At 35.6% G+C, this 12,809-nt stretch overlaps 1 protein-coding gene across 8 annotated transcripts in view; it reads right to left on the reverse strand.

The window, feature by feature from the left end:
* LOC143255612 (uncharacterized) overlaps nucleotides 1-4,808 on the reverse strand; it is a 47,179-nt gene extending 42,371 nt beyond the window's left edge. For 4 of the 8 annotated variants that reach the window (XR_013030746.1, XR_013030756.1, XR_013030755.1 and 1 more), the window contains exon 1: nucleotides 2,466-4,731. The gene's annotated coding sequence lies outside the window, so the exon portion shown is untranslated. Of the gene's footprint in view, nucleotides 1-1,908 lie in introns of all 8 variants that reach the window. The other 4 variants (XM_076511537.1, XM_076511557.1, XR_013030749.1 and 1 more) reach the window with 3 other exon arrangements.
* Between the last annotated feature and the right edge of the window lie 8,001 nt (nucleotides 4,809-12,809).

The raw sequence follows: 12,809 nt of genomic DNA on the forward strand, positions 1-12,809 counted from the left end.
TGGTTAAAACAAGACTCGAAAACCTTGACAAATTACTGTACAGTCCCTCTAGTAACAAGTAAATAATACAGATAGTTTGTTATATTAAGAATGGTTTGAGAACTTCGAAGTGTTACTACACACCTCCTGCTCGTAGCAAACAACGAGTACAGAGTTTGTTGTACCAAGGCTAAATAAGCTACTGAACATCTCCTGCTAGTAACAAGCGACCAGTCCAGAAGGTTAGTCGTACGAAGGCTTAAAAACCTCGACAAGCTACTGCACAGCTCCTGCTATTCGAGTTTAAAGCAACACTTGAGAACTTGTGGCGTCCGAATATTTAAAAAAAAATCAGTGTTTAATATATTTGTACAAATAAATTAAAGAAAAACAAGAAACTTTCAAATAACGAAATTAAATGACATTTTCAAGTAATATGTATATGAATTTGTGCCATTTCTAATTAATAAAAAACAAAGATCATTACAAAATAAAGGTATTGGAAAGTAGGTTATTTTGTGAGAACAGTTATTATGTTAAATAAATGTAATATATACGTATCATATCATACGCACATCTTCAACCTTAAGTATCTCTAAAACGCTCGTAGCATTGTTTTAAATATTGTTTAAGTTTGCCATAATTAACGTTTAGTTTATTACATAAAACTTTCGACATATGCTGATAGATAAATCAATGATTTATTTAAACTTAGATTTTATACAGTCATTATACATAATAATTATACTTCTACTTTACGTATTTACGTTTATATACTTAGTTGTTTCAGAATTTTGCAAATACAGGGTGTTCAAAAGGTCACTGTGCACTTTTATATTTATTAACAGACAAAACTGCACAGTGACTTTCCAAAACCCCTGTACTTATACAAGGCTATTGATTCAAAGCTGTTCTTAAATTTTGAGCTGACAGACTACAAGGAAGAAAACCAGTAACAATACCCATCTCCAACTTTATCGAATAGCGGGACTTGCGTGTCACTCTTATAACGCACCCATAGCCTCAAATATATGTACTAATATTACAGTGCAAGTTGTAGAATATATTTCTTCTCATTGGGAACAGTGAAAGCAAACATTTAAAATTGGACCCGATAGTAGGAATTACCTTTAATCCTTAGTACGACTGGCAACCTTCATCAAATAAATATAGCAACTCTATATATAACATGAAGTTCTATCTGGAGCAGACCACTCACGTTAAACGTCACCATAAATTGTGCATATATTTTTGTTCAAAAATTATTGATAATATTTTTAAGCAGTGTTTCCAAACCATAAAATTCACAACACAAAACCGAATAACCCTTACGTCATACATATAATTATCAGTTTTGTTTGGCCTGTTAAGAAACTGCATAGGTATTCAGAGAAAAAAAACTATGAAACATCAATTATATACGCTCCAATTATATTACGCTGCACATGGTTGTTCTACTGAAATAATATGCTATTATATATGAAGAACAGCAAGCTGACTAATCAGACAAGTTAATAAGTATAATGCGTACAAAGTAACAAGTACTTGTTCAAAAGCTTAAACAAACGGCCAAATCATGAGATAGATGAAACGAAAACGTAAACATTTTTATACTATCTACCATATTTAAAGGTTAAATGTTGCTCAGATCCAATAAAATATAAAATATCCGTAGTAAAATATATATTTTGAACCAAGAAGATAATTTTAAATATAATTCTTACCACTACTTTACTAACATTAGAAGCTCATAGTAAAATATTTAACTTTTTTATGCTAATTAAATAAACTGTACAGAGAATTTAAGCAATATATACGACTTGTTTCAGACTAATTTGCTTAAGAATATGTAACAAAGGTAAAAAAAATACAAATTTTTTTAATCTAAGTAAGTATGAAAGAAAGATGCAAAAGGGCAGTCTTTCTCACCCAGGCCCGGCATGGTCAGGTGGTTAAGGTAATCAACTCATAATCTGAAGGTCGCGGGTTCGAATCCCCGTCATACCAAATATGATCGCCATTTCAGCCGTTGGAGCGTTATATGTAACAGTCAATCCCACTGTTTGTTAGTAAAAGAGTAGCCCAAGAGGAGTTGGCGGTGGATGGTGATGACTAGCTCTCTTCCCTCTAGCCTTATATTACTAAATTAGGGATGGTTAGCGCAGATAGCCCTCGTGTAGTTTTGCGCGAAATTCAAAAAACAAACTTTCCTGGTGCCACAAAACTTAAAACTACTTGAATGAATGAATAACTCGCTACTCGTTCTCAAAGGAACTAATAAACGCCAAATTTAATGGTTTAATACTAAATATATTTTCTACTTGAGTAGAATATTTGATGAAATTTTGTCGAAAACAGTTTCAAAATGCGTAACGTATCTCTCCCATACATACAAACTTTCACATGAAGTCGACCACAATACTTGGCGCAAGTATCATAGGACACTATTAGTTACGAGGCAGAGTATAGAATCAAGTTCGACTTACTTCTGGCTGAAACTACTTTCATTACTGACGGTTCATATGAATCAATAATTTCTGTCTTGGAATATACTGTTTGTTGTCTGCTGATTTGTACAGGGTGACTCATGTGAACACCTGCCATCAACAAAAATATTGCTACACGAGTCCAGGGCTTCAATATCTACAGTGCTCTCATCCATGAACTTCTCTGGTTTTCCATGGCAAAGAAGAACCCTTGATTCAAGATTGCTTTCTTCATGTTTGACTTTCACCCTGAAGAAATCTTTGTCTACCTCAGAATCTTCACCTTTAACATGCTTATGTCTCCTTATAGATGTTTCGCATTTGAATTTTTCATCACAAAGTTTTTCTCTGTTTGCAAAATCTACTGGTATTATTTGAAATCTACGCCATGAATATGAAACGCATGTATCTGATGACGGTGATCCAACATCCTGATGAATGCCTTTTCGAGCTCCACTTTCACGACATGATCTAGCATTTGCAGATTTGTCTTTTAAAACTGGAATTTTTGAAATACTACTAAAAGCACTATCGTTTTTGTAAATGTCCTGATTGAGTTTTGAGACGTAAGAAGAATCGGCACTCGATAGAGAACAAAATGAAATCATGCTTTTTGGTATGTGGGCAACTTCTTGTGTACTAAAAGACGCCCGAGTCAAACTTTCTATCGGCACTGTAAAGGTTGTTGACGTATTTGGTTTTACCCTCATGACCTTATAACCAGGAGGAGGAGTGAGACTGTTTACACGGACACTCTTGCTACTTCCCACGTGAAAAACTAATGGAGTGATTGTAGCCAACCGATGATCAAAACTATTGTCATCACAACTTCTACTTAATTCTCTAGTATTACCATCACGATACTCGAACCTTCTAGACGAAGTTGACATTTTGGGGTATTGAGTTTTCTTTCTTCTTTTCTCAGTGAAGACGAACATTCCAAACTTACTACGTCTTCTTTTCTCATGCATTCAGGATTTTTTAGCTTTATTTTTCGACTGTCATTACAGGACACAGGAGTAGAACTAAACATCGTTTGCGGCTGTTCTCCACGACCAATATTGTCGTTCATTGTAGTGTATGAAGGGTGAGAAGAATGAATCGAACAATTATTAGGTGTATTGCTTTTGACTGCTACTGTATTGATGCTAGCCGTAGAAATAGAATGAATGTCACCTGCATGTTTATCGCCAAAAAGTATTTTAGGGCTTTGACAAGATACACTTGAATCACTTTGTAAATCATCGGAAACTAGCAACCTTTCAAATTTAACTACTTTCACTGTTTGACTTGTAGTTTGCTGAGATTTATTCGTAGCTTTGCTAGAATATTTTAAACGCTTTACCTGTGGGTCAATTTTTCCCGCTATAGAAATGTGCTTTTTGTCATTGCATTGAGCAAGATCACCTCCAGAGAGCAGACTTGCGTGGTACTGAAATCTAGTGTAATTCTGTGGAGAATTAAGCTTCACGTCCTGTGACTGCTTAAAACCTTCCTCAGCAGATGGATCTGTACAACATTCTCTGCACCCAAGAATACTGAAGATACTAAAACGCTGACGGCATGAGCTCCAATGACTAGTATCCGAAGAAGTATATTTATTCACGCTTTTGTCAGAGAGGCTACGGTTTGAAACGGGAAAACGTTCTCGCGAAGTCGGCAATGACTTATATCCGTGCCTTGTATCACCTCCAGAGAAACCGTCTAAATTTCGGTTCCATTTGACTCTCATCTTCGTATCTTAACAATTGGTCTCTCCCATATGACTACTGAAACGTTACAACACGTCAACAAGCTTGCATGTTTACACTGTGCGGGACAAAGATAAACTTGTTAGAGAGACGTAACGAGGTCGATACGTTGAACGTGATAACTGCAGCACGTGATGGTCATAGTTTACTGGAAAACTGTAACATAGGATGATAACAAAGCATGTGAAATCACATGCGACGTTATAGTCCTATAACCAACAGAAAGCCTACTAGAAGGTGAATAAGCATTATATGGTCACGTCGACCGTAATACTGGAGCATAGTCCTGATGAAGTCAACAGGTTTACAATGCTTTCTGAAACTTGTTACTCCACCTAGCTTTCCCCTACTCTCTCCTTTTCTCCAGTCTATAGTCTAGAACACGCTTCTTCTGTCTTTCGAGCTCTCTCACAAGCACACGTAAAATGACTATGTTTTAGATTGTAGTTCTGAGACCGTATCAACAGGTAAGTATACTCTCCAACCAAACAGTTCGCACCGACAGTGTTTAGCCAGGGGCACCACAGACCAAACTAATGTAGCTTTCTTTGAGGTGGGTAGCCGAGGACTGTCTGCGTGGCCAAACCTGTTTATGTCTTCCCCTGTATGATACGGCTATTCACAAAGTGAGTGAGTGAGTCTATGCTATTCTTTGTTCAGTAAGAGTAAAAATATGCTTTAATTTAAAAGCGCGAAGCTGGAAAATGGCGCTTTTTTAGGTATGTAGGTGTATATTAATGATAAACATCCGGTCTTGTTTGAACTGAACTGAAAGAAGAAATTCGAAGTAAACCTTAGAACAAACTGGTTTCATTTCTGAAACAACGTTGCTACACGAACTTAAATACTTCATCAAGCCTCTGCTACAACCCTAGTGTCACGTAATAAAATTTTGACGATTAGAAAACTTGAAGTACCAAGGTAAACCCAGTTGTGGGAAATAATAATAATAAAAACTCAATGATTGAAAAGTGAGTTAGCGAAATTACAATAAAAACCTTTATTCATACATTTAAATGATACAAATGTTCGGAAGTTTATATTCAGGATATTACAGTTCCTAATTAGAGTGGCACGATCGTAAACAAATAAAAGAATAAGAAAAAAATATATAAAACGATTTATGTATATATATATATATATATATAAAGAAAATCTAAAACTATTTTTCTTTATCAGAAATGTTTGATAAAAATAATTAATATAAACTCTTCCGCATCGTAATGTACTGTAAACTGAAATTTACAGTAAATACGGAATAATGAAAACTCGGGGAAAACAATCAGCCAGTAATAACTGATTTAGCTATCTTCTCATATATACTTCATAAACTGTTCTTAACTTCATCCAATCACCAAGTTTTAAGTAATTTCACAATTACTCATTGAATGATTCAACATTCCCAGGTAAAGATATAAGAGGTTCTTACCATACTGCAACAGTATTCTGGCTTCAACTTAAAAATAGTGTTTTGCTGTGTAAATGCTAATAACACAGTGGAGTTCATTTTCAGTAGCATTCTTCATAATTAACCATGATGAATTATAACTCCTTTAACAATGTATATAGGAAAGCAAATCACCACCATAAAGGCAAAATCCTACATATGAGAACGATGATGCATGGTTTGAGTTGCATCAAAATTATCAGTTCGCTGAAATATCATATTATATAGGATTTCGTCTTTTGTTTTAGCTATTTCTTGTGCTATATACGTCCCTGTGGTATCAGCCGCCGAATAAAGTGCATGTATACAGTAAAACGCCATAAAGAGCACATAAACAACGACCTTGTGTGTTATTGCGTTGCCTTGTCTGTATGCTTGCTTCTGGCTGTATATAATATAATATGTAATATTTTATCACTACTACTATTATCTGTTATGGAGTACTATAAGAGTTCAAGCGATGTTCACTTTTTCATGTTTCAAATGATGCTTCTGAAAATCCTGTTAAACTTCATCTGCTGTACGACCTGTAAGCACATCGAAATGTCAACGTAAGATTTCCATTTCTTAAGCTTTAACACTCGTTTACTTTTTATCTAGAACAGCCTAAGCCATCTCTTTTTATTTACAATTACTTGAATCATATTTGCACAATTTTACTAGATTGTTTTGAGTAATTCCACGCAAAGCTACTCGAGAGCTATCTGCACTAGCCGTCTCCAATTTTGAAGTAATAGAACAAAGAGAAACAGCTAGTTGACAGCATACACCACCTATTCGGGGATTCTCTAGTCGAATAAAAGGATTTGACGTCACTTTTACAACGCACCAACGACCCTAAAGTGAGAGGAGCAAATTATTTTCGCAATAACGAGACTCAAAAGGAACCTCAGCTCAATAGTTCTATTAGACACTACTTAGTTCATTTAGGTCACAGTGCTTGAAAGGTGGCAGGTACAACAAATAGATGTATAACAGTAAATCCGTTACAAGAGAAAGTGCCAAATTCTGTCTTATCTTGAAATATTTATTAGCGCATGTGTATATGTTTGTATTATACTAGCAATGTATGTTTTGTTCAGATTTCAGGTGAGGTTTCTGGGTTGTTTTATAGGTTGTTTTTTTTTGTTTTTTTTTTTTTTTTTGGGGGGGGGGGCATAACTATGAACACTTCAGTCATAATACAGTAGAAAACGTTGGTCATTAAAGCTATTTGCCAGTATTAAAGTGCAATCGTATCGGCATATTTAGTCTGAAGGGCACCTTAGGTGCTACGAAAATTACGGGATAAACAGACAGGTCACAGTCTCGAAGTTCAGTAATAGGGGTCACGATTTTTCTGTTTACTCCTCACGGAGAATTTTATTTTTCTCCTTTCTCAAGTATAGATATGACATCATGAATACGTTACGTCCCTCGCTGGTACAACGGTGGATCTACGGGTTTACAACGCTAAAATCAGGGGTTCGATTTCCCCTCGGTGGACTCGGCAGATATCCTGATGTGGCTTTGCTATAAGAAAACACACACACGCGAATATGTTATACTATAATGGAACATTTGCTTATATGCATGATGTTGGAAAAACTTTTATTACGTGATGTTCCCATTTCGCCTCCGTTTCCCGTCACGGATAACTTAATTATTTTATTCTCAGGGTGCAGATATGACGTCATGAGTACGTCACACGCGGATATAATGCACTTGTTTGTATGTATAATACTGTATTATCTAATTATATCAACTAGATAACTTTACAGATTTACTGGACCATCGATAAGTTCACGCGCTTACATCGCTATGTTTCCGAGTTCGAATTCCTATGGTGGATCCACAGTGGCTTACTACATGTCTAAATGTTTTTAACGCTATAAACTGGATTTCAATACTTGGGGTTGGTTCAACACAGATAGCCTATCGTATTGCTTTACGTTCAGTAACAAGCAAAGAAATATCCGTGGTGGACAAAGCACAGACAACCCGACAGTACCAAAACAAAGAGTTAAATCGTATGGCAAGAAAATTTTTAGTGCTTAATTTTGTACTTTTTTTTTTGTCATTGTAGCTAAATCATACGGCAAAATCAAGACAAACCCAAATGCCAGATATTTTTATTTTTCGTTTTATAGTGTTTTTATTTTGGACTATTTTGTCATTGTGCGGATAATATTGCTCTGTTTAAAACAACTAGTTAACAAGATCAAAGGTGTTAAAAAAGAGCTCGAATAACGAGTGCCAGAGTTTTCTTTATATTCACAAAAGAGAGCAAGTTAGTCTCATTTTGGTTTGGTTGGTCCTACACCAGTCAGATTTAACCTCCTTGCGATTTGTGAAAAAAAACAAATTCCCATTCTACACTTTGGTTCTCATCTCATATGATCTGTGAAACCGTAATTGATTTGTTTCACGAGAAAAAATGTGATTCTCAAATTGAAAAAGTAGCAGTATGTCATGTAATTCTTGTAGCATCATAAAATCGTGCTGAAGTAGCTTTCCATTAACGGGGTAAACACATCACATTAATTTTTATATATCCCGAGTTATACACTTTTATTGGGGGTAGGGGGGTAATAGATTTTGCAGCTTGTTTGGCAATACTTGCATGTTATCAATGTATAATTCAACAAATCTAATTAAGTAATATAACGTGTGTGTGTGTTTTACTTATATCAAAGCCACATCGGGCTATCTGCTGAGTCTACCGAAGGGAATCGAACCCCTAATTTGATATTGTAAAACCGTAGACTTATCGCTGTACCAGCGGAGCACAACAGAACAATACACCTCTATCATGTAATAATCACGAAATGTACGTGTTAATACAAATAAGAAATTCCTGATTGATAAAGTGATTTTCAATATATTTGAAGTTTCTGTTGGAATAATTAAAGTATATGCTTCAAATCAATTATAATACCACTCGGCATTTATCTGACCTGAAAGTGTGCGTGCACCTTATTCAAATACGTATGCGCGCTCATTTCATTTCAGCTATACTTTCATTAACATTTTGTACAATAACATATTAAAAAGGTCTAACTTTAAGTCGTATGATAACATCATAAGTTTATTTACTGATAATATTAAGTACCGTAATATTTAGCTCTAACTAAAAATTTCTCTTTTATCGAATGTAGATAGTATTTAATAAAGGCTTAACTAATGTTAAGCCTCAGGCAAGTGAACTTACAGATTTCTGTGTCTGCGATTAGAATTATTTTGTATTATTCTAGGGCCTGGCATGGCCAAGCGCGTAAGGCGTGTGACTCGTAATCCGAGGGTCGCGGGTTCGGGCCCGCGTCGCGCTAAACATGCTCGCCCTCCTAGCCGTGGGGGAGTATAATGTTACGGTCAATCCCACTATTCGTTGGTAAAAGAGTAGCCCAAGAGTTGGCGGTGGGTGGTGATGACTAGCTGCCTTCCCTCTAGTCTTACACTGCTAAATTAGGGACAGCTAGCACAGATAGCCCTCGAGTAGCTTTGTGCGAAATTCCAAAAACAAACAAACAAACAAACGTATTATTCTAGAAATCCTATATTTTAGGAAGTACTGTTGAAGTAAAAATACCACTTCGACCGCTAATGTTTTCTAGGTCTCTATTGGTCTATTATATTAGCAATTACTGATTCGACACTAACGACATTATATTGGATGTAGTCGATGAACGGTGAGCTAGTTTTTAAAATTATATTTTGACTAAGTTGAGAGATTTAAATTGATTGAGCTTTCTCTATCTCGGGAATCATTTGTGTCACTTCTTTAAAAAAGGGATCTATCATCACTGAACTCGTATGACACTTTAAAACAAGACATTTCTTTTAAAGAGGTAATTTTAGATAAGGAGACATACTGTCAGACCAGACAGCGGTGGGTAAAGGTGCTTGGAAAGGGACAGAATATCTGTGATTTCCAAGCTGCCTGCCAAGTTCAAAACATATTTTTTTTCAGTCTGAAGTCACAGATTATAGGTAGTAGTGTTGAAAGATGAAGTCACGGGTGTGAAAATGACAATTTTCATGTGTTAGTGTATAAATGCCACAGTAGAAGCTGTGTACAAAGATTTAATGACAGTTTGCCCAAAATTATCCATATGCTTATCTTATTCTTATTCTTATTGTGGTATCATTGTGTTTAGAAATTCCGCAGATATTATCACAGAAATCCAAGGATTTAATTGGTAGTTAAGTTGCCGATAAAAACAGTGATCATGTGTGAGTGGGTGGGCAAGATGTAAAAGAAAAACTTTCTTTCTTCGAAGCCAAACATTTTTTTCTTCAGATTATGGCCTTAGAAATCTGAGATAGCGTATATTATTATTTTACAGTTTTCCTCTGTGATCGTCAGAACAAACACTAATTTTCATACGTATAAAAGAAATGTGCGACTTCGATGGAGAAATACTAATGTCCCCCCATGGTACAGCGGTAAGTCTTCGGACTTACAACCCTAAAATCGAGGGTTCGAATCCCCTCAATGTATCTTTGCTATAAGAAAAACGCAAACACACTCAAATACTAGGACAAAAATTGAAAACGATCGTCACGGGCTAATACTCTGGCCTAATTGAGACAATAAACACTGTCATAACTTACAATATTTTTTTTTTAAAAATGCCACCAGTTCTATCGGTTCCAACCTGAAAAATGTATGATACAATTACTACTCTTTACTCCTATAATAATATATAATATATTATTATTCCTGGATAATAATATAAGTAAGATTAAAATCAACATTCAAATTACCAATCAAAATACAGGACCACTCCAAAATCGGTAGGATTTGGAAGTCGCGAAATTTCCGATATTCTGGTTTTCGTTGTGAATTCATACAAACTAGTTACAGTTAGGGTAAGTTTGTATTAAGATTATCACATCAAACCAATAAAAAGAGAAAGTGAATTTATAAGTGATGTGAGTCCGGCCAAGGAAAGACAGCTAGCCAGCTTAAGCGAGGTGTAACAATATCAACTTAGGATTAATTTGCTTGTTGTTGGGACCGCCGATAAAATATTCATTTCTAGACCAGTTTGTTTGTTTTGGAATTTCGCACAAAGCTACTCGAGGGCTATCTGTGCTAGCCGTCCCTAATTTAGCAGTGTAAGACTAGAGGGAAGGCAGCTAGTCATCACCACCTACCGCCAACTCTTGGGCTACTCTTTTACCAACGAATAGTGGAATTGACCGTCACCTTATAACGCCCCCACGGCTGAAAGGGCGAGCATGTTTGGCGCGACGGGGTTGCGAACCCGCGACCCTCGTATTACGAGTCGCACGTCTTACGCGCTTGGCCATGCCAAGCCATTCTAGACCAGACAGAAAACTTGTATACAAATCAATACTTTTATTTGTAATAACCGTTATTATAAATATTCATTTCTAGACCAGATAGAACACTCTTGTATACAAATCAATACTTTTATTTGTAATAACCGTTATTATAAATTTTACTATTGTTGGTATATTAAAATATATTTTTATTAAAAACGAAAATTGTGTGTATCAATCTTCTTGACAAATATCATAAATTTGATACATATCGAAATTCAAATGACTTCTGAATTCAAAATTAGAATTTTCGGCAATTTGATATCGTAATACGTTAACAATACGCAACATAATAAATCTGAAGCTCGTCCGAGATTAATTATAACACGTAACACTCCGTAAGAGATAATTTTATCTAATGAGAAAGTCATATCATGCGACCTGTTTGACTTCTGTATCACACTCACCTGATGTCTGCTGAACGCGAATGTTCATTGCAGTTGGTTTTATCTTAAACATATGTGTGCTTTTCTTTTTTTTTTTTTTGTCGTCTTTTGTCGTTTAGCTGCATTCGCTTGTTCATCTATGTATAGTAAACAAAAATCTGAAACAACATATTTAGTCGACCACGACAAGTCTTTCCCCTTTGTTTAACTTTATCGCTAAGTTTTTGTTTTTTTACGCATTTTGCATAACTTGTTATTCACTTTTCAAAGTTGAAATTGCATCGTCTGAAGGATATGACGAACCCGCGACCCTCAGGTTACGAGTCGCACGCCTTAACACACTTGGCCATGCCGGGCCTACAGAGAACGCAAACCTTATGAAAGTAACAAAATTATTTTTTAAAGTTGCAAAATTTATTTAGGTCCAACATCTATGTGAAACTAATTTTTTCCCATTGTTTTTGTACATTAAGACCAATAAATTGCATGAAAACAATAACTGGTCGTGTTTTTTGTTATGCATTCATGCAATTCTAACATTTATGTTTCGGTTTTGATCTTAGATTTTAATGTTTGTTTTTTAAATACAAAACTACACAATAAGCTATCTGTGCTCTGCCTACTATGGGTATTGAAAACCTATACTTAGAGCTGTAAGCCTACATATTTGTCTATGGGGGCTCTCTTGTTTTACAATAAAGTGTTAAGGGTACAATTTAATTAAAAGCAAACCTCTGTTGTCATATATAAAGCTTGTGAGGGTCACACTGTAAAGATGAAAAAATTATTAATTCCAAATTTGTAAGGACGGATACGTTAGTCTGTGATATTCAGTGTTAAATGCTCAATTCGTTTCTCGCAGATCAAAAGTTTAAATCACAATTGTTATCTCTCACAATTTTCCTATTTATAGTGGAAGATTGGTTAATTCTATCAAAATGTTCATATTACACGCGCATTGGTAGTGCAATGGTTATCTTATTTAACGTATGATAAGATCTCTCTACTCAAATTATACTAGACAGAATTTTACAACACGCGTATTGGCAAGGCAATGGCTACCTTCTTTTTTTCTCTCTCTATTAGTTTGTTTGTTTTGCTTGTTTTTGAATTTCTCGCAAAGTACTCGAAGGCTATCTGCGCTAGCCGTCCCTAATTTAGCAGTGTAAGACTAGAGGGAAGGCAGCTAGTCATCACCACCCACCGCCAGCTCTTAGGCTACTCTTTTACCGAAATAACACCCCTACGGCTGAAAGGGCAAGCATGTTTGGTGCGACATGGATTCGAACCCTCGACCCTCAGATTACAAGTCGAGCGCCTTAACCACCTGGCCATGCCGGGCCTTTCTCTCTATTAATCCACTCTCATAGAGGGGGTTTAAACAAAATACATTAACGAAAACAACTGTACTTATCTAGATAGTAAAGAAATG

Source organism: Tachypleus tridentatus, chromosome 1, assembly GCF_004210375.1.
Source record: "Tachypleus tridentatus isolate NWPU-2018 chromosome 1, ASM421037v1, whole genome shotgun sequence".
In the NCBI taxonomy this organism is placed as follows: domain Eukaryota; kingdom Metazoa; phylum Arthropoda; class Merostomata; order Xiphosura; family Limulidae; genus Tachypleus; species Tachypleus tridentatus.